At 36.0% G+C, this 21,502-nt stretch overlaps 2 protein-coding genes across 5 annotated transcripts in view; both read left to right on the top strand.

Moving 5' to 3' along the window:
* The window catches only part of LOC147838928 (uncharacterized), a 619,529-nt gene that overhangs the window by 408,800 nt on the left and 189,227 nt on the right, over positions 1 to 21,502 (top strand). The gene's annotated exons all lie outside the window — the stretch shown is intronic.
* The window catches only part of sgcd (sarcoglycan, delta (dystrophin-associated glycoprotein)), a 407,777-nt gene that overhangs the window by 233,097 nt on the left and 153,178 nt on the right, over positions 1 to 21,502 (top strand).

Below are 21,502 nucleotides of genomic sequence, written 5' to 3'. Positions count from 1 at the left end.
CTTAGGGCCTCACCAGTGACATATGATATACAGCCATATCGCAATGCCAGATTGCTTTTATGTTTGCAGTAAGGAAAAATGCTAAACACATGCGGCCATTTCTTCTTTCTTTCTGCCAACACAACACACATTCCTGATATGAGAGTCCCATCTCGCACTCAATACACTGCAATCATATGGTATAAATAGGTATAAATACAGCACTAAAACATACAGAGATACAGAGAGAGATCGACTTAGATTATCACTTACCAGCTTACCCGCCAACATTTGTCTCTGAAAATCTGATGGGACAGTAACTGTACTGTGGTGTTCTTAACTATTGTGCTCTAGATTTTTTAGTGGCTGCTGCATTAGGATACTGTAGCAAAGTTGGCTACCCGGGGGTGTTACAGACTGTACCAAAAAAAAAAAAAAAAAAGTGTTAGGGATGTAATTACAGGAGTTTTCCGGGAGAAATAACAAAACGGGTTGCAGGAGATTTGTCTGAAATACAGGAGACTCCCGGAAAAAATGGGAGTGTTGGCAGGTATGCTTACCAGTTTAATAATGATTTGATCAGCTGTAGTGAGACATTAGGGTTTTGTAATTTTCTGAGGGCTTATTATGTGGTCCTGTCGCCATCTTGTGGATAGACAACGTCATCCGTCTTTGGTCAGATCAGTATGGCAGGCTATGGCTGCCGACATGCTACAGTACTACATTCTAGACAAAAAAAAAAAACCTTCAAAAGTACATTATGTTGCCTAACAGCAGGAAAATTTGTCAAATTGTAGTGTCCTCTGTTGTTGTTGTGGGTCAAGTAATACACAATGGTGAAGGGTTAGGAGGCTGGACCAGTGCTGTTATTGCGGAATATGCCACGGCTATCAGCCAATCAGATTCAAGAACCAGACAGAACTGTTATATATTTATGGCAACGCAGTGAAGCAGTAGGTAGTGCTGTTACCTCACAGGAAGGTTGGGCTGGTTCAGTTAGCGTTTCTGTGTGGAGTTTGCATGTTCTCCCTGCATTCACGGGATTTTCTGTGCTCTGGTTTTCTTCACAGTCCAAAGACATGCGGTACAGGGGAATTGAGTAGGCTAAATTGTCTGTAGTGTATGAATGTTAATGAGTGTGTATGGATGTTTCTCAGAGATGAGTGGCATCTGCTGCCTAAAACATATGCTGGAAAAGTTGGCGGTTCATTCCACTGTGGCGACCCAGATTAATAAAGGGACTAAGCCGAATATATATATATATATATATATATATATATATATATATATATATATATATATATATATATATATATATATAGAGGCAGTGGCGCCTCACAGCAAGAAAGCCGCTGGTTGCCGTTTCTGTGTGTGTGTATGTATATATATATATATATATATATATATATATATATATATATATATATATATATATATATATATATATATATATATATATATTTTTTTTTTTTTTTTTTTTTTTTTTTTAAACTTAAAACGCTTATTTATACAACTATACAATTACACAAATAGTCACATTCCCCTTTTTTGTTATAATCATGTGCCATGACCCTAAATGATGGTCCCTTGCTTATTTATTCACAATTTGAAGAAGACTGAAAGTAGAAGCTTTGGGTTTTGTGTGTGTGTGTGTTTAAACTGACAAATACATAAAATAATATGTAAACATGTCCGTGTTGCCATGTTTCATCTTAACCACAGCTAATTGTGTATTTAATGATCATAAACAGTTAGAAAAGTACCCAAAGTGCTTGTCATCATATATCTTTGGTCTTGATATTTGGTCTTGAAAATGAGAGATTCATTCAGTGCTCTTCACTAAACAATAATAATAATAATAACTCTAAATCAATGTGTATGTAAATTAAACTGTACAATGAATAAAAGGCTATGTAGATTTGATTTCAATTTGTTTAATTTATTAACCTTTTTATTTATTTTATTTATTATTAACTTTTTTCTGTTGTATTGTATTTGTTTTTATTTATTGTCTTGTATTTTGGGGTCATTTTGGGGTTTTAGGAGGCCTAAATACCTTAGCAAATTGGAGTAGGCTTACCCATACAGTATCTGACCCATATCAACATAGGGCATGCTTGTTTGGCTTAGGGATAGGGAGACTATCCCAATGTTGACAAGTATGGTTTTGAGACACAAATCACAATTAGCCTAGAGGATTTAAGTATCGTTCTACGCAGATCCTCCGATTCTGGCAGCTCTATTTATATCAATAACACAACTGTTAGCTTGTCCTGCCTGCTCTCATTCAAGTGGCACCTCGTTGACGCTCTCCGCAGCTATTATGGAAATGCGTGTCATGACAAACTTTGCCTTTTTGTAACAGTCCCACCAACAGCCTGTCACAAGGGCTTTGTGTGAAGCCCGGGTCAACTGTGAACATGAATCAGTGAGCTCGAGAGAACAGAGCAATTCGCACACACACACACTGCAGCTCTCCTGGCCTGCGGCAATACTCACCCCAGAATTAATTGAACTCTTGGGGGGAAAACAATAAGTGTCAGTTCAAAAGCTGGTGTGGAGAGCCACTAAATGACCAAGTGATGATGTGATGATGTCTCTGTCCCTACCCGGTAGGCTTGGCTTTTGTTTGGTACTCTGAGATCTGGGTACAAGGAGAAAGTTGTGTCATTTGGCTGCCATGTGTATGTTTCTGTATGTTTTTTTTTTTTTTTTTTAAGATGTTTTTTTCAACCATGTTCCTGAAAGCACACTGACAGTACACATTTTTAACCTCTTTCTAATCAAACACACTTAAATCAACTCATCAGAACATTAAAAGAGACTCCAAAGCCTAAAGTTAATGGGTCAGATAAGGGAGACATACAAAATATGGGTCACACTTTATTTTGATGGTCTGTTTGTTGAATTTAAGTAACATCTACATGCCAACTAATTCTCATTAGATTATAAGTAGACTGTTAGGTTGGGGTTAGGGTTAGTGTAAGGGCATACTTACATTATGCTATCTGAACTGTACCCAGGCCCGTTTACCTGATTGTTTGAGAAGTGTGTGTGCTTTGAGTCGGGCTCTAATGCGGTTTGCTTGGCTGGCCCTGGCCCAGATGGAAGAGGTGTGCCATAGCGCGGTTCACTTAGGCTCAGTGCAAATCGCGCCTTAGCCTGAAACTGAAGACGAGACGTGACTTTTAAGGCACTGTTTTATGTGGATTTATTAATAATTCCAACCTTTCAATGAACGCAAACTATCGTAGATTATTAAAGACACAAACCCCTCACTGCTGAACAGCTGCTCCTTCAGCAAACCTCCTATTACCTGCAGCACGAGGACTTTATTATTGTTTAAATTGTTGAGCGTCAAAAGTGGCTGATCTGAAATATTTGACTGTGTGTCACTGCATATCAAACGACTAAAATGATATAACCATATAAAGAAATCTCCACTGTGCTGAGCGAGAGTGCTTCTTAAACTGAACAGCGCATCATTGATGACGTAAACGTGCTCAGGCCCGAATGCAATTTGAGTGTGAGTGAAAAAGAGGGTGGAGTGAGAAAGGCATTGTGCTGAAATGTCTGTTTTTGCTCCTGTATTTTGCCATTGCCGGTCTCTACTTTGAACAAAACTGCATGTGGATCCTCTCTCCATTATCAACCGACTCCCTTGTCATTACAATAATCAGTGAAAAACTGTGAAAGAGTTTAGAGGTACATGAATGGATTTATTATATAGTTTGGTTGTTTTTGGTAAATCAAAACATACAGCACAATCAGAATAATGTGATTCCTGAACAATTTACAGTAAACCATATTTTAATGGATCATGCAATTTGACCCATACATGAATTTCTTTAGAGAATCCTACCATACAGTAAACAAAACCAGTACAGTCTGATGATCTCAAAAGTGAGGGATTGAGTGATCAAATAAATGAAAGAACAAAATTAATGAATGATTAATTTATGAATGAATTAATGAAATGATTTAGCGTTTGTGTTTAAAATAAACATGCACTGACCACTGTAATTAGTTAATGAATGGTTTATAAATTTGTTCATTGTAATTAATGAAAACCAATCAGTCTGATTCAAGAATAAGTATACAAATAAATGAATAAACAAACAAATAAATAAATAAATACATACATACATACATACATACATACATACATAAAGGGAATCAATCCTTGCAACCAGAGTGTGTTATTATTTTTCTGAAAATGATGAGTCAATTCTTTTGAAGTAATGTCTAAAATAAGAGTTGTCAGATAGAATCAGCCTTGAAGGTATGTGTAAACAATCAAAAACTTGTTCTTTATTTCCTTTCCTTGTGATTGTATTCCACTCTCTGTTTGGAACTGTATTCTGTATACCTCTCCCAGTAAAAAAAAGCTAACGTTAGCTGGAAAAAAAATGATTCCAGCACAATAAAAAAGTGAACAAATCCTACTTTCTGTGCCAAAGCCGCGGGCTTTTTCCGGGGCCCACGAGGATAAAAACATCATTTGCTAGACCTGACACATTAAGCAATGGCGTACTTGGGTTAATAGAATGCAGCACCATTTTCAACCTGCCGACAAACATGAGCTGCCACTGTGGCACCTCAACGCAATCCATAAACTGAAAATAACACTGAAGCTGTAGCTGCCGCACAATTCGCAGCCGTCTCTAAAGCCCTCCCCTACAGGGCTAGATAAGAAGTGCAGATAAATCACCTCATAAAGCTCTTTTTATAGTGAGTCATCAGAGCAGGAGCTCGGAATGCTCATGTGCTGCCTTTACATACCCGTAAACCCTCTGGACACAATCGGTGAACATTTAATAGCCCTTGCAAATGATTAACTGGTTTACTTAAGCATAAATTAGCTTTCTGGGGTGTATTTAGTAGGAGTCATATTGTATGAGTCATCTGAAGCTAAAAAGCAGTACACATATTGACCCTCTTGGGGGGTGGGAGCCATACATGCCCATGCCATGTCACTACTACCACCATGCTTCCCTGCTTAGGATCATAAGCAGTTCCTTTCCTTCTCCATACTCTTCCTTTCCCTTCCCTTTGGTACAAGTTAATCTTGAATTGAAATGTTTAAATATTTATGGACCTAACTGTACATACATACTTTTAATGCTTGAAACCAATTTTGTGTGGGCAATTATTAATTCAGTTGTTTTCTCTTTCTTTTTTTGTCATTAATTTATTTCTTAACTCAAGCTCAAGTACACATTTTAGACATCCTAAAAGCAACACAATGATAGGATGTACTATGTGTCTCTCAACCAACCCATGAAGAATTTTTGGACTGAGCGAAAAACAGTCAGACTGGGAGCGAAATTCAGATTCTGTCACAGAAGTGCAAACCAAATCCAGAGCCTTGACAGAATACATAGCAACAGCAAACAGGGTAAAACAAGGGTAAACACTTGCAGTGTCTGATGGAATGCTTTTTTTTTCCCAGAGTTTCTTTCTGTGTGTAAGCTTACCATCAAGTTCAAAGTATCTGAAGTATGCTGAACCCTTTTTATTAAAAGTAGCCTGGACATGCCTTCACTTCTATAGCCTTGTAAGATGTTGGTGGAAAAGGTTATCTGTAAACATGATTTACTTTTGTTGGTTTGCTAGGCAACACTAGTTACAGAACATCCAGTTTTAAACTATTTTTACACGTTTTCCTTACATTTTGTAAATAATTTCATTTTATTTTCATGGAATTACAAATATAAAGCACCACGTTGGCTTCCATGCAATGTGCCAGACATTTATTGTCACACATTTAAATAAATGCAGTTTTTTTTTTGTGCTTTTTCTTTAGTTCAATTACTCAATCATATTTACTAGAGTTTAGACAGCACAGCACTGATAAATATATGTTACAGCACAGATAAAAAAGTATGTTAATCTCATATACTGTATTTAAGTAATGCTAAATAATGTTAATACTTTGTTAGTACCAAGTCATTGAAACGTTTTAAAAAGTATTTTAAAAAACGGTCTATCCACCCATTTAACCAGCCTTCCACCAATTTACCCAAGCACCAATCCATCCATCCATCTGTCCATCCATCCATCCATGCATCCATCCATCCATCCATCCATCCGTTCGTTCATCCATGCATTTATCCAACCCCAAATAGGATTATTACTTTGGTATCATCATGATCATGTGCCATTACAATTTAAATTGTTCATATTGTAATTATGCAATTGCAATTATGAGTATGATCATTTATTTAATTGAGTGTGAATCATAGCCTATATTTTCTGCTTTTAGTCTAATACATTTTTATGCAAAAGTCTGGGCACCCCAGATCATTTTCATAATTGCAAGTCATAGTCTGCAGGCCTTTCAAATCACCAATTTCATTTGAATACATTTTATACCCTAGGGAAAAAGCAACATTTTAGTTCTGGCATAACATTTATTTAATCAACAGATTCAATGCGCTTTAAGTCATAACAAAAACAGACAGGTGCAAAAATGTGGGCACCCCAACAGAATAATGACATTGATAAATTGTAGAGCCAACTAAAGTAGCAGCCTGTGGATGCTTTTTATAGCCAAAGATAATTGCCTGAATTCCTGCTGTAGGCATTTTGGACCATTCTTTCTTCTTTCAGTCAGGTTTGATAGGTGCCAAGCATGAATGGCCCTTTTCAAGGCAGTCCATATATTTATGAAGATGTTTAAGTTTGGGAATTGGATGGCCAGTCTAGAACATTGCATCGTGTCTGAGCAACAGATCTGGAACTGTGCTTTGGATCATTGTCCTGCTGAAACATCCAACCCTGACGTACAGTAACTTCAGCCTCCTAACTGATTCCTGAACATTGTTCTTAAGAATTTGCTGATTCTAGGTGGAATCCATACAGCCTTTAACTCTGACAAGGTTTCCAGTACCTGTGCTGGCCACACATCCCCACAGCATATGGACCCTTCACCACAGTAGAGTGCAGGTTCTTTTCCTGGAATCGTGTGTTGTTTTTTCCGCCTGTTATTGTTACCCAATGTTATTGTTACCTTCTTCCACTTGATTATGTTTTCCACAAACACCAAATCCATTTTCATTGCTATGCAGATGACACCCAGCACTACACTGAAAAAAAGTGTTGCATGTAGAACTGTTGCCAACAATTTATTTGTGTTGAATTAAAAAAAAAAAAAATTAAATTATATAATGTTCAACTTAATTTGTTTGTTTAAATTCAACACAAATAAATTGTTTACAACTACTTAACGTAAAAAATTGAGTAAATGCAAGGAATCATCTTTAAATATTTTTTTCAGTGTACCTACAGGTATCAACCAAACCCAATCTCAAACTCCCACCTTCATCCCTTACTAACTGCTTTGCAGACATCAAATCCTGGTTCACCTCAACCTTCCTGAAATTAAATGACAATAAAACCGAACTTCTACTTATAGGTACATGTTCCACTTTAAACAAGTCACATCACTTTTCCATTCCCACAGATGATTGCGTCAAAACCCCTCTATTCAAGTTAAAAGTCTGGGGCTCATCCAGCACTCTCATTTACTGCACATATTAATAATGTCACCCGGTCCGCTTATTTCCACCTTCAAAATATCACACCTCATTTAGCTGCCATTTTTGTTCATAGTTTAGACACATCCCGTTTAGATTCCTGTAATTCCCTTCTGTTTGGCCTCTCTAATAAAACTCTTCATAAATTACAGTTACAAATTGCAGCCCGTATTATCAAAAAAAAAAAAAAAAAAACTCTGTCACATCACACCCATTCTACAACAGCTTCACTGGCTTCAAATCTTTTTTCAGTATTAATTATAAAAAACTTCTACTCACTTTGAAAGCCATCCACAATCTTGCTCATACATACCTTGCTAATCTTGTTAAAATCGCCACACCTTCTCAAACAATCAGGTCTTCTTCATCCATTCACCTCACTGTTCCCTCTGTCCGCCTTGTAACCATGGGGAGCAGATCCTTTGGCCACTCTGCTCCTCAGGTTTGGAATTCACTTCCTCCTGATCTCCTTGATTTAGACTCTCTTTCACAATTTAAATCCAAACTTAAAACGCATCTTTTTAAAACAGATTATTCTCTGTAGCTCGACTGCATTTTTTAAAGTTAGTATTGTATTATATAGAGTTTTATTGTGTTTTTATTTGAACTGATTGTTCTAGCTGTCCTGTACGGTAACCTTGAGTGTCAAGAAAGGTGCCTTCAAATAAAATACATTATTATTATTATTATCATCATTATTATTATTATTATTAAGTATATATTTGCAAATTGATTTAGGCTTGGCGAGGCAGTGGCGCAGTAGGTAGTGCTGTCGCCTCACAGCAAGGTCGCGGGGTCGCGGGTTCGGACCTCGGCTCAGTTGACGTTTCTGTGTGGAGTTTGCATGTTCTCCCTGCCTTTGCATGGGTTTCCTCCGGGTGCTCCGGTTTCCCCCACAGTCCAAAGACATGCGGTACAGGTGAATTGAGTAGGCTAAATTGTCCATAGTGTATGACTTTGTGTGTGAATGTGTGTGTGGATGTTTCCCAGAGATGGGTTGCGGCTGCAAGGGCATCCACTGCGTAAAAACTTGCTGGATAAGTTGGCGGTTCATTCCGTTGTGGCGACCCCAGATTAATAAAGGGACTAAGCTGACAAGAAAATGAATGAATGAATGATTCAGGCTGGTCTAGATGAGCCTCAAGCGTTCTGCATTCTTATAGAAAGAATGCATAAATGGCTTCTTCTGCATCACCCTTCCATGAAGCATTTTTTTGCGAAGAGTGTGCTGGACTGTGGAATGGTGTACAATGACATTACCAGCAGCAAGATGTCCCTGAAGCTCTTTGGAGATGGTCTGTGACCATTTTAAACATTCTTCGCCTTTGCCTTGCAGACATTTCCTACACCAGAACTGTTCCTGTGAACTGGTCCTTAAATACTCATTTTTATAATTGGTTGCACCTGTGTTAGGATTATTAAGGTTCACTGATCCAAGTTTGTGTTGTAATCAGTCAGCATAAAGTGACTACATGTTTTGAAATCCACACAAAAGAGGATGCCCAAACTTCTGCACAGCCTATTTTTTAGTTTCAATTGAATTTCACACATCTCAGTGCTGCTACACTATGGATATCTGTCTGAAAAGCATGACATTATCTAGCTTTCTCTAAAAACCGAAAGGGGTCTCACAGTGATCTTGTCTTATAAAGAAAGAGCACATTACTGTGCAGCCACAGAGGGGTGCCCAAACTTTTGCATTAAAACAGTAGGCAAAGAATTAGCTAATATGACAAATAAAATAGTGGCACATGACTTTTGCTCACAGTTTTAGACTGTAAGAATGAAGTAAATATAGTTGTGTTTATTCAATTTAGTAGTTTATTCTTAAGTTTCTGACAAGCTAAAATAAACATTTTCAGTTATGAATATTTGTAGTGAATATTTGTTTTCAAAGTGTTAATTTCTGTGTGTAAAATCCACTGGTGTCAAGTTGACCCCAAACACAAACTCAGTTTGAACACAAAAGGAGGGCTGAAAATGCAAAAACAATGGAAATAGTGAGTGTTGTGGAAGCTGCAGTACAATAACTTCATACACTGATTTAAGAAAACACCTTTCATAATTGCAGTTGTGTTAAAAAAAAAAAGGGTCACACTTTACAATAAGGTTCATTAGTTAATGTTAATTAATTCATTTACTAACATAAACAAACAATGAACAATACATTTACTACTGTATTTGTTCATGTTAGTTAACGTTAGTTAATGAAAATACAGTAGTTCATTGTTTGTTCATGTTAACTTATGGTGCATTAACTAATGTTAACAAGGATTAGCAAATGTTTAATTATGATTAATAAATGCTGTACATGTGTTGTTGATGATTAGTTCATGTAAGTAAATGCATTAACTAATGAACCTTATTGTAAAGTGTTACCAAGAAAAGTTATCACGCAATAGCTGTTGTTTTTTATTTTTTATTTTTATTTTTTATTTTTTAGCTTTTTCTTGTGTGTGCCAGAATGTTACTAATACAATAACACTGCAGCACAAGCTTGAAGGAGGTAAAACCATGCCAGCTTACAACAAGGAGATAATTAAGCTGTGTTATGAAGACATGTGGAGCTCACTAAACACAGATGGCAGTCCCTTTTGGATGATACTTTCTCTGGAGGTCCTGCTTCTAGCTTCTCATCTCATTAGCAAATAACGTCCCTGAGGGATCACTAAAAAAACAGATCCTCGAGCCCTGATCTGATTGCTAAATGGTGTTTCAGATTTTTAAGCCAGAAAGAGGTCTCAACACTACTGGTCTTGATCTTGCAGAAGATGTTGAAAGATAATATTGACCCTATTTTTGTATGGGTGGAATGGAGGGAATTCACTTAATCATGTCAATAATAGTAATTCTGGAATATATAAAATATAAAACATATATTTATAAAAAAAAAGATATTTGATAATACATTTGTTTTTTCAAGCCTAAGCCATAAACCATAGCTCTAACATTTTCTTCATGTTTAAATATTTTATTAAACCTTTCGGACTCTGGGTGCATTACAATGGACTTCACATGACAGCCCATATATATATATATATATATATATATATATATATATATATATATATATATATATATATATATATATATATATATTTTTTTTTTTTTTTTATTATTATTTTTTTTCCTGAGCATTTAATCTCATTTAAAGCCTGCAGTCCATAAGAGTGGACGATTGTCATCAAATCACATGGCAGTAAAGCTCTGCATGTTGAAATAAAAAAAAAGAAAAAATCCACTACACTGAAAAGCATGGCATCACTTCACTCCAGACACAGCGGAATGAACTGCCAATTTATCCAGCATAAGTTTTACGCAGCAGATGCTCTTCCAGCTGCAACCCATCACACACAGAAATGCCAACTGACCCAGCTGAGGCTCGAACCAGCAACCTTCTTGCTGTGAGGTAAATGTGCTACTCACTGCGCCACCGGGATGCACAGATATCTTGTACAGTCATTGGTTGCATTTTTTGGAAAATTAAATCACCTTCTGCAGGTACTTTATGTTGTTAATATTGTAAAATATTATTATTTCACTATGGTCACTAACCTAAGAACACCAACATAAGTAAGCCATTTCAAATATCAATGTAATAAACATTAAAAATGAATAAATCATTACTTAACTTTATCAGATTCGCTATACTTTTGAAAAGCAGTGTCACATTAAGATGTTAGTGAAAATTTAATTGTGTAAAAGATGCCACTGAAATGTGACTTAATTTAGTATGTTTATACTGTAGGTATGTACCGTCATTTTAAGAGAAATAAAATTATACACAGTTGACATCAGAATTATTAGACCCCCCTTTGAATTTTTTTATTCTTTTTTTTTTCTAAATATTTCCCCAATGATGGTTGACAGAGCAAGCAAATGTTCACAGTATGTCTGATAATATTTTTTCTACTGAAAAAAGTCTTATTTGCTTTATTTCGGCTAGAATAAAAGCAGTTTTTAATTTTTATTTTTTTAAAACTATTTAAGGTCAAAATTATTAGCCTTTTCAAGCTATATATTTTTCAGTATACAAAAGCAGTCTACAAAACAAACCATGGTAGTAGAATAACTTGCTTAATCACCCTAACCTTTCTAGTTAAAATAATTAACCTAGTTAAGCCTTTAAGTATCACTTCAAGCTGTATAAAAGTAGATATTAAAAAATATCTAGTAAAATATGATTAACTGTAATCATGGCAAAGATAAAATAAATCAGTTGTTAGAAATGAGTTATTTACACTATTATATTTAGAAATGTGTTATAAACTTTTCTCTCCGTTAAACAGAAATCGGGGAAAAAGATAAACAGGGGAACTAATAATTCAGAGGTGCTAATAATTCTGACTTTAACTGTATGTGACCTCACATATGTTTGTAGCACAATTGGTATTCAGGGCAAGTTGTTTCTTTACATTTGTAACAGCTAGATAAACGTACGATATCAACTTAATTTGCCAGTGATTCCAGGTTCCCTCTGTTTAAAAAAATCATGTGAATTTGTTTTCAAGTGCAAGTTGTTTAAGATGTTAGTTTTGTAAGCAGGAGAATGTGCAGCCCTTTCAATAGAGCCTGATTAGTTTCAGTCCATTTTCCCATTTTCACTTTGCCTGAAATAGGAAAAAAGCAGATTGAGAGATAGGGAGAACGCATACAAAACAATTGTTCTTCCGAGAAGCTTGTTGACTTTATTCGGAATGAATTGGTCCGATTTGCATCTAAAGAGCTCAGGCGCCAAATAGCTGGATTTAGTGCTTTATTTTATTCAGAGCTTTTTTTTTCTCTCAGTATTTTTTTTTTAAATCATCACACTCAGCAGCGGCATGAAAAGGTCAGCCGTGGGAGCAAACGGGAAATGTAACAGATTTTACTCCCCTGACAGAAGTAATTAATTGTTTGGGAGCTAAATGGAAATGAGGAGGCTGAACAGCGCAATGTCGCATTCGAGATTCACAGCGATGGCTATGAGATATAAGCGCATGGAGTGTCAAGGGTGTTTGTCATTATGGCAGACCAGATGCAGAGCAAATAAACAATCCTCAAGGAAAAGATCTGATGGCTTTTACCATCTGCGTACATGTGACGTTTGCTCCATTTCGGACACTGTGGAAAATTATCATTCACGAACAGAGCTATGTATCCCAGAAGCACTTGGTTGATAGTAGAAAACTATTTCAATTGAATAGAATTGGATAAGTGTCACATGAATGTAAACTAAGTGGTACATAAAAACTGTTGTAGATTTAAATCTGAAATGTAAATTGTAAGTTGACAAATAAATGCAGCCACCTAAAGGACAACTGCAAAATTTTGTCTAACTTTAATACAGCAATGACTGTAATATTGAATTTTACAACTGTTAACCAAGAGTTACTGTTAGTTCCTGTTTTCCATGTGTGTTTGTTTTTGTCACACGACCTTCCACATGTGCTTCTCCACTGGCTCCACCAAGCTCCCTCGCCCCTCCGGCTCCGCCTTGGTTAGTTGTCCCCCTGCCTACTCTTCCTCTGGACTCCGCTCCTCTGGATGCACCTCGTCCTAGAGGTCTGCATTCCAGCGGCTGAGCCGGGGGACCCGACCAGATTTCTTGTGGTGCGGGAATGAATTTCTAAATTAAGCGCGGGAGCGGTCAGTAACTGGTGTAATTTGAACAGGAGTGAACAATCTAACAACATCGCTTTTGACTCGCAATAACAATATTACTTCCGACTCGCGAGTGAGCATGCATATATGTATGTGTGTAAATAAGAGAGTGTAACGCTGTGTGTCGCTTGTTTGTTGCTGTCTATGTGTGTGTGTGTGTGTGTGTGTGTGTATGTGTGTGAATGAGAGAGAGAGCGTGAAGCTGTGCGTTACTAGCTTGGTGCTGTCTATGTGTGTGAATGAGAGAAAGAGAGGGTGATGCTGTGTGCCGCTTGCTTGGTGCTGTGTCTATGTGTGCGTGTTTTTGGATTTGGTTTTGCTCCTCTGTTGCTCCTCGCAAACCATACACTTACCTCTGTACGGACGCCTTTCCCGCTGTTACCAGTTTGTCCAGAAGCTTGACATGTACATCGGACGCAGAGAGGAGTTGACCACAATGACAGGGTTTGAGTCCGGCAAAGAGCGGTTCCAGAAAGCAGGAAAGGCAAAAACAGAAGAAAAAAAGAAAAAATAAACATGAAAATAGCAGGGTGAGATTGTGGTAAAATCTGAAAACGTAGTAAAACTCAGGCAAGAGCTTTTGTTTTTCTGGATTGCTTTTTAAAACTGTCGGTTGGGTTTAGGGAAGTGGGTGGGCGGGTCAATTGGTGCTTTTGAAAACACTATTGGTTGGGTTTAGGGAAGAGGGAGGGTGAAGGGATAGGTTGGTTGGTCAGTCAGTCAATTAGTCAGTCAGTCAGTCAGTCAGTCAATAGCAGCCTCTGGTGTATTTACGTTCCTAGCAGGTTGCAGCTGGAAGGGCAGCCACTGTGTAAAACATACTGTATGCTGCAAGTTATCGGTTCATTCCACTGTGCCGAAACCTGATGAATAAAGGGACTAAGCTAAGGGAAAATGAATAAATTATATATATATATATATATATATATATATATATATATATACAAACAGTTGAAGTCAGAATTATTAGCCCCCCTAAATTATTAGACCGCTTTCTTACTATTCTTATTATCTTATTATTAGACCCCAATTTCTGTTTAACATAGAGAAGTTTTTTTTCAACAAATTTCTAAACATATTATTTTAATAACTCATTTCTAATAACTGATTTATTTTATCTTTACCATGATGACCGTAAATAATATTTCACTAGATATTTTTTGAGACACTTCTATAAAGCTTAAAGTGACATTTAAAGGCATAACTAGGGTAATTAGGTTAACTAGGCAGGTCAGGGGAATTAGGCAAGATATTGTATAATGATGGTTTGTTCTGTAGATTATCGAGAAAAAATATAGCTTAAAGGGGCTAATACTTTTTCCTTAAAATGGTTGATAAAAAATTCAAAACTGCTTTTATTCTAGCCAAAATAAAACAAATAAGACTTTGTCCAGAAGAAAAATATTATCAGACATACTGTGAAAATGTCCTTGCTGTGTAAACATCATTTGGAAAATATTTTAAAAAAAGAAGACAAAAAATCAAAGGGGTCTAATAATTCTGACTTCAACTATATATATATATATATATATATATATATATATATATATATATATATATATATATATATATATATATATATATATATATATATATATATATTAGTGTTGTCAAAATTATTGCGTTAACGCATGCGATTAGTTCGGAATAATTAACGCGTAAAAAAAATAACGCAGTTGCAGGTTTTTTTTTTACTTTCTGCTGTGTGATCAACATGCAAAGAAACATGGATAAAGCCAAGGAAGCACTTTTTAAAGGCAAGTTTCAGTATAAAAAAAAAATTATGTCGCATCACCAGGGTATCCAGAGCGATCATGCGTGTTGAATCTGAAAGGAGTCGCTCCGGCGCGTTGTATCTGTGTCAGGGGTTGAATGAGCGACGTATCTGAGTAGGGGCGTGTGCGCACGAGACGTACCTCAAGAGCGGTGGGGGCAGGGGCGGACTTGCCATCTGGGGCACCGGGACATTTCCCGGTGGCCTGACGGTCAATCTGGCCTACCGCCGTGCTGTCGATTACCTCACCTCGACATGCCATAGACTGCTTGCAGCTTGATGGACACCTCAAACCACGAATTAGGTGATTGTGACTACCATAAGGTCCAATCATTTCAGCGACGTACTGCCTGATTAGCTATTTGCATAGAACTTATGATACCAGCTACAACTTAGTCAGGCAAAAACAAGAAACGTAAACAGAAAGGAGGAGCATAGAGGGAGCGCATAAAAAGAAGAAAAGCCCAAGCCATAGAAGCAGAAAAATGCAGCAAAATCACAACTAGGTTTGCGACCAAGGGAGCAGGTTGGTCAGAATACAGCACATTTACAGTTAGTAAGAATTATTAGCACCCCTGAATTATTAGCACCACTGAATTATTACCACCCCTGAATTATTAACCCCTCTGAATTGTTAGCCCCCCTGAATTATTAGCCCCCCTGTTTATTTTTTTCCCTAATATCTTTTACTGAAAGAAATGTTTACAACACATTTTTAAACATAATAGTTTTAATAACCAATTTCTTATAACTGATTTATTTTAACTTTGCCATGATGACTACATAATAGTTTACTAAATATTTTTTCAAGACAATACCATACAGCTTAAAGTGATATTTAAAGGCTTAACTAGGTAAATCATGGTTTGTTCTGTAGACTATTGAAAAATAGCTTAAAGGGGCTAATAATTTTGACCTTAAAATGGCTTTTAAAAAGTTAAAAACTGCTTTTATTCTAACCCGAAAAAAAAGATTTTCTCCAGAAGAAAAAAAATATATTATTATTAATATTATTATCATTTTTTTCTTAATTTAACGATTGACATATTCAGTCATTATTCACGTTTTTTGTATTAAAACTAGTGAGCTGTATATTACACTAGTGTAGTTTTGCAGCAATATAAGAGCGAGCAAATTATTACATATTTCATTTCTGGGTAAATGTATTTAACCTTACATTATCATTATACAACACCTTCTTTTTATTTCAAGTTAACCTTATTTTTTGTGCCTGTATACTCTGAGGTCTTTTCTCTTAGATGTTACTATAATGATATGCTCTTGCACTCTCCCTTTAGTCAAAAATAAGAGAGTGATGCAACCGACTTCCTTTATTCTATCACAGGCCAGCATTAGCAAGCGGGGCCGTTAGCCTGTCTCCGTGTCTCTATGGACAAACAAAAGCGCAGAGGGTAAAGCGCAATGCCTTTTTGTCTCTTGCAGAATACAATTCCATTGATCAAGTCTTTGTTTGTACCTCCAAAAAAGATTATGCATTATGAAAAGCATTAAAAAAATAGATGGATAGGCTAGAGGAGCCGGGGTAGGTCAGAATGCCTTTGAAAAGTGGATCAAAGCCAGTGGGAGACACCCGCGGGAGGAAACGGTTAACCCCTATGTGTTGAGACCAACCTAAAGAACCTTGAGAAAAGATTCTCAGTCAGCCTGTCACAAGTGGTTGGTCTTTTTATTGTTATTATTAAAATTGAAGTTCTCAAAATTACAGAAGTCAGAATTGTTAGCCATCCTGTATTTTTTTTCTTCCTGTTTATCATGCTATTGTCATCATTTTTTTTATTTTATTTAAACCCATGAGACACCAGGCTTTCAAGCCATATTTTTCTAGGTTATTACATGACTGATTTCACCTGTTTGTATAGACTATTTTGAGAGATGTAAACAATAACAATGGTCCTGACATATTTTCTGTTTTCATTTTACATTTCCATATCTTCTGAAAGCCCAAAAAGTTCCAAATAATTTTACAATAGCTGTTATAACATTATCTTATAATTGAATCACCTCTTGTTACAAATATGAAATAGTTTGACAACAAGCTGGAAATGTTCATGGGCCAATGACATCACCAGATTGAAATGGTCTATATGGAAAAAAAATATATTAAACAGTCATATATTACTATTTGTATTTTTTTTAGAATAAAACTTTCTAGATACCATAGTAAAGCTCAACGTGTCTTCTGTCCAATAATACCTAATTTTTGTTTGTAGCTCACTAAGGGGTCAAGAACTGTTACTTTTTAAGTTAGGTAGATGTAAATCCTCCAACACAAGCTCATTCTGAAAACGTAGCCCTATTTACATTTCTGGAGACTGCAAATTTTGTAGCTGTAGGGCTGCATTTCATTTTTAAAATGAATGCTACGAAGTAGTAGGATGCAGTTCCTTATCGCGCTTACCTGCAGACTGCTTACCTCCGTACGGACGGCTTTTCCGCTGTTAGCAATTTGTCCGGTTTGCTCGCCATGTATGTCGGCAGACTTAAGACATAGACCCGAGAAGAGCAGGCACGTATGGCACTCGCGAAAGAAATTTGAGATATTAAAAATGTACACAGCGGTGGATTTGGTGGATTTGCGAAAACAAAACTGCAAGAAAAAAAAAGTAGCCACTGTATTTAGACGTATTTGGTACAGTCCAGAACTGTATTTAGAGGTACGTTTTCAGAATGAGCCTGGGTTGAAATCCCCATAAGTGAGTGCTGGCTAACAGGTTTAATATCAGAGCCATTCAGAAGCACATAATAGTGCACTGCACTCCCAACCAAATGGAAATGTTTATATTCTAATTTAAACATATTAAACCTATTTAACACTATAAACAGTACTTGCTGAGTGACTGATGTTGTTCCTTTGTACTGAGGCACAGTTCTAATGTTCATTTTCAAAAGTTTATGTTTGCTGGTTATTTGATTTTCAAGGTCTGAGATAAATGATCTACATCTGCTTTCAGTATGGTAATAAATGTCACATAAAATGCTATTCCAACATGCTTTAGTAGGATTTAAAACTAAATAAAGCACATAATCAGCACCTGAGGTTATCATTGTAATTGTAGTGTAAGCTGTTGTTCATCTGTGACATCACAGAAATACAAGCCATTTCTAAAATAGACATTTTTGCTCATTACTGTCATAGATAGCTTGGACAAAACATAATTCTAAAATGGAATATATATATTATCTCGTTAGGACACTGTGTCAGGCCATTTGTTATGATTACAACAATTTAGCCGTTTTTCCTTGCCCTGTTCTTCCTTGTTTCAGTCCCTCGCCTTGTTTGTTTGTTTACGTTGCCTGCTGCTTGCCTTTTTGACCATCTGCCTGTGTATCTGCCTGTTTGCTCCTGTGTTGACTGTTGCTTGCCTGACTATCCTGCTAAAAAACCTTGCGGTTGGATTCTCACTCCCTTATCAGTGTCTACTCCAGGGGTGGCTAACCCTATTCCTGCAAAGCCACCTTCCTGCAGATTTTAGTTGCAACCCATTTCAAACACACCTGCCTGTAATTATCACGAGATGTTCAGGTCCTAAGTAATTGGTTTAGGTGTGTTTGATATGGGTAGCAACTGAAATCTACAGGAAGGTGGCTCTCCAGGAGCAGGGTTGGCCACCCCTGGTCTACTTCATGTTACATTATTCAAGCTCTAGTGAAACTGTGATGGTGTCCTTGTTATTTACATAATGCAAACCAAAGCTAACTATCCATTTCAGAGTCAAAATACATATAAGCAAAACAAAACTGATGCAAAATGCAAAATCATTGATCTTTTAAATAAACTGAACACTAATCAACATTGATCCAAAGCAAATAAGTGCACTTCCTGAGCTCTAACGTGCTGTTGAGTAATGGCATACAGTTGAAGACAATATAAGCCCCTTTTGTTTTTTTTTCTCTTTTTTAAATATTTCCCAAATTATGTTTAACAGCGCAAGAACATTTTTACAGTATGTCTGATAATATTTTTTTCCTCTGGAGAAAGTCATATTTGTTTTATTTCAGCTAGTTTTTAATTTTGTAAAAGCCATTTTAAGATTAAAATTATTAGCCCCTTTTAGCATTTGTTTTTTCGATTGTCTACAGAACAAACCATCATCATACAATATCTAGCCTAATTACCCTAACCTGCCTTGTTAACCTAATTTACCTAGTTAAGCCTTTAAATGTCACTTTAAGCTGTATAGAAGTGCCTTGAAAAAATATCTAGTCAAATATTATTTACTGTCATCATGACAAAGATAAAATAAATCAGTTATTAGAAATGAGGTATTAAAACTATTATGTTTAGAAATGTGTTGAAAAATTCTTCTGTCCGTTAAGCAGAGATTGGGGAAAAAAATAAATGGGGACTAATAATTTAGGGGGCTAATAATTCTGACTTCAACTTTATATCAAACACTGGGAATTTGTAAGCATTTTTTTATACGCATGTAGGTTGCATGATCCAGCATAAGCCCAAATACCATTTTGACAAACAATACAAAACAAATGTCCACCCTCTCTGCTGTATACACACTGTATAAGATTTTACACCCACGCCTACCCCATTATGTGTGACAGGAAGCTGACAATGGAGAGGGAGGCCGCTTGTGTTGTATTGTTAATCAAAAACCATACTTACTTGTGTTTATCCTTGATGCTGGAATTTAAATAAAAGCATAAGCCTGCATTTGTGAATGTGATCTTAACCAAGAACATTGATCACAATATATATATATATATATATATATATATATATATATATATATATATATATATATATATATATATATATATATATATATATATGCATACATACTTACACTGTAAAATGTCCATACATTAGCAGTTTTTCTTATTTTGTGATGCACAAAATTAACTGTTTATTTGTACTTTTTAATTGCATTATGGGACCTTGATATTTCTTCCACTTTAAAAAGTTTGAAAAAGTGACTTTTATGAACATTTTTATTTGGATTAAAGTGACATATAATCAGCGTTGCTGTTGTATATTACGCAACAAAAATATTGTAATAAACTGCCAGTCCATTATCCGTCGATTTACAGGCGTATTTCTCTATATATTATTTCTTCTACATGGTTTTATTTCAAATGACTTAAATGTCCTTAAAATGCTTTGTTAAATGTTTCTGCCTTGTCTTGTATGGTGTGCACAGACATATCACCTGTCTCTGAAATCCTGTTGTGAGTTGTTTGGATACAACCTAAGGATTAATAAATCAACTTCAGAATTTTATTTCCGTGGTTAACTATGATTTTAGACTTAAGAACTATAGTGCCACCCTAAAATGCGAAGTAATTGTCATTTTATGTAATTTTAAGGGTGTGCCCTGTTACCCTGCAAAGGAAGCTCATTCTGGTTTTATCCGAGTTCTTGTCCTTTCGGTCATGACCCAAAGCTCTGCCTTTCGGTTTAGCTCCTTCTTTACCACATACATAGAGTGCATTACTGCTGCCGCTGCACCAATCCACCTGTCAATCTCACGTTAGATCCTTCCCTCACTCGTGAACAAAACCTCACACAGTTGAATGCCTTGTCCAAGTCTACAAAACACATGTGGAATGGTTATGCATATTCCCATGAACCCTCGAGCACCCTGGTGAGGGTATAGAGCTGATCCAGTGTACCACATTGTTCCTCCTGGATCATAGGTTCAACCATCGGCCGGATCCTCCTCTCCAGTACCTGTAAAATATCCCACAATTTAATATTTAATATTAATTATTACTTTTGTATTTTAATAATAAGGTCAGAAGTTTCTTTTCTATATGGATGTAAATATAAAATCAATCTTATTTTATAGTATAATCAGTTCTGTATACACAAATCCCAATATGTGTGTATACGTTTTTACTAGTTATTTCAATATGCTGACAGTAAATGTTTATAATGTGTGCACTGTTTTGTTTATCTATCACTGTGTTGGCAACAGTAGAAGCCAGGCAACTGTAAATACTTTAATGCAGTTCGCTCTGAAGGACTTGCTTTAACCATTCCCTGCTTCCATCTGAAACCAATCTAAAGCACTCGCAACACTGCCTATAAAAGCACCAGGCTGTTTTTAAACCTACAAAGGCTTACGCTGACCACTCAAACAGCACTGATATAAAGTAAACAATAAGAGTGACATTCAGTGCTTACTTGCTATTATGATTATTATTTCTGTTCCAAAGGGCAGAGGCTCATTTTCTTTATATTCTTCGGCTGAAGAAGGTGCTTGCAGTTAATGTGGTCACTGTTTTTTTTTATTACTATTTTATTTCAGTTGCCACAGACAATGTTTAAGTTTAGTCATCATTAGAGTTTTATTGGTTTTATTTTCAAGTAAGCTTTTTTATTGTTTCTTATGTAAGCTCATAATACATTGCAGGAAATATTTAAAAGGATAGTTCCCTCAAAATGAAAATAATTTCACACTCGAGTGGTTCTAAACATTCATGAATTTCTTTCTTCTGTTGAATACAATTGATATTCTGTAGAATGTTAAATATGGACATCCATAACAAAATAAAGAAACACAGACTGGTTTGGAACAAGTGGGGAATGAGG

The sequence above is a fragment of the Danio rerio genome, chromosome 21 (genome assembly GCF_052040795.2).
Source record: "Danio rerio strain M-AB ecotype USA chromosome 21, GRCz13ab, whole genome shotgun sequence".
Taxonomy (NCBI): Eukaryota; Metazoa; Chordata; class Actinopteri; order Cypriniformes; family Danionidae; genus Danio; species Danio rerio.
Note: the sequence above shows the minus strand (reverse complement) of the source record. Positions and strands in the feature narration are given on the sequence as shown.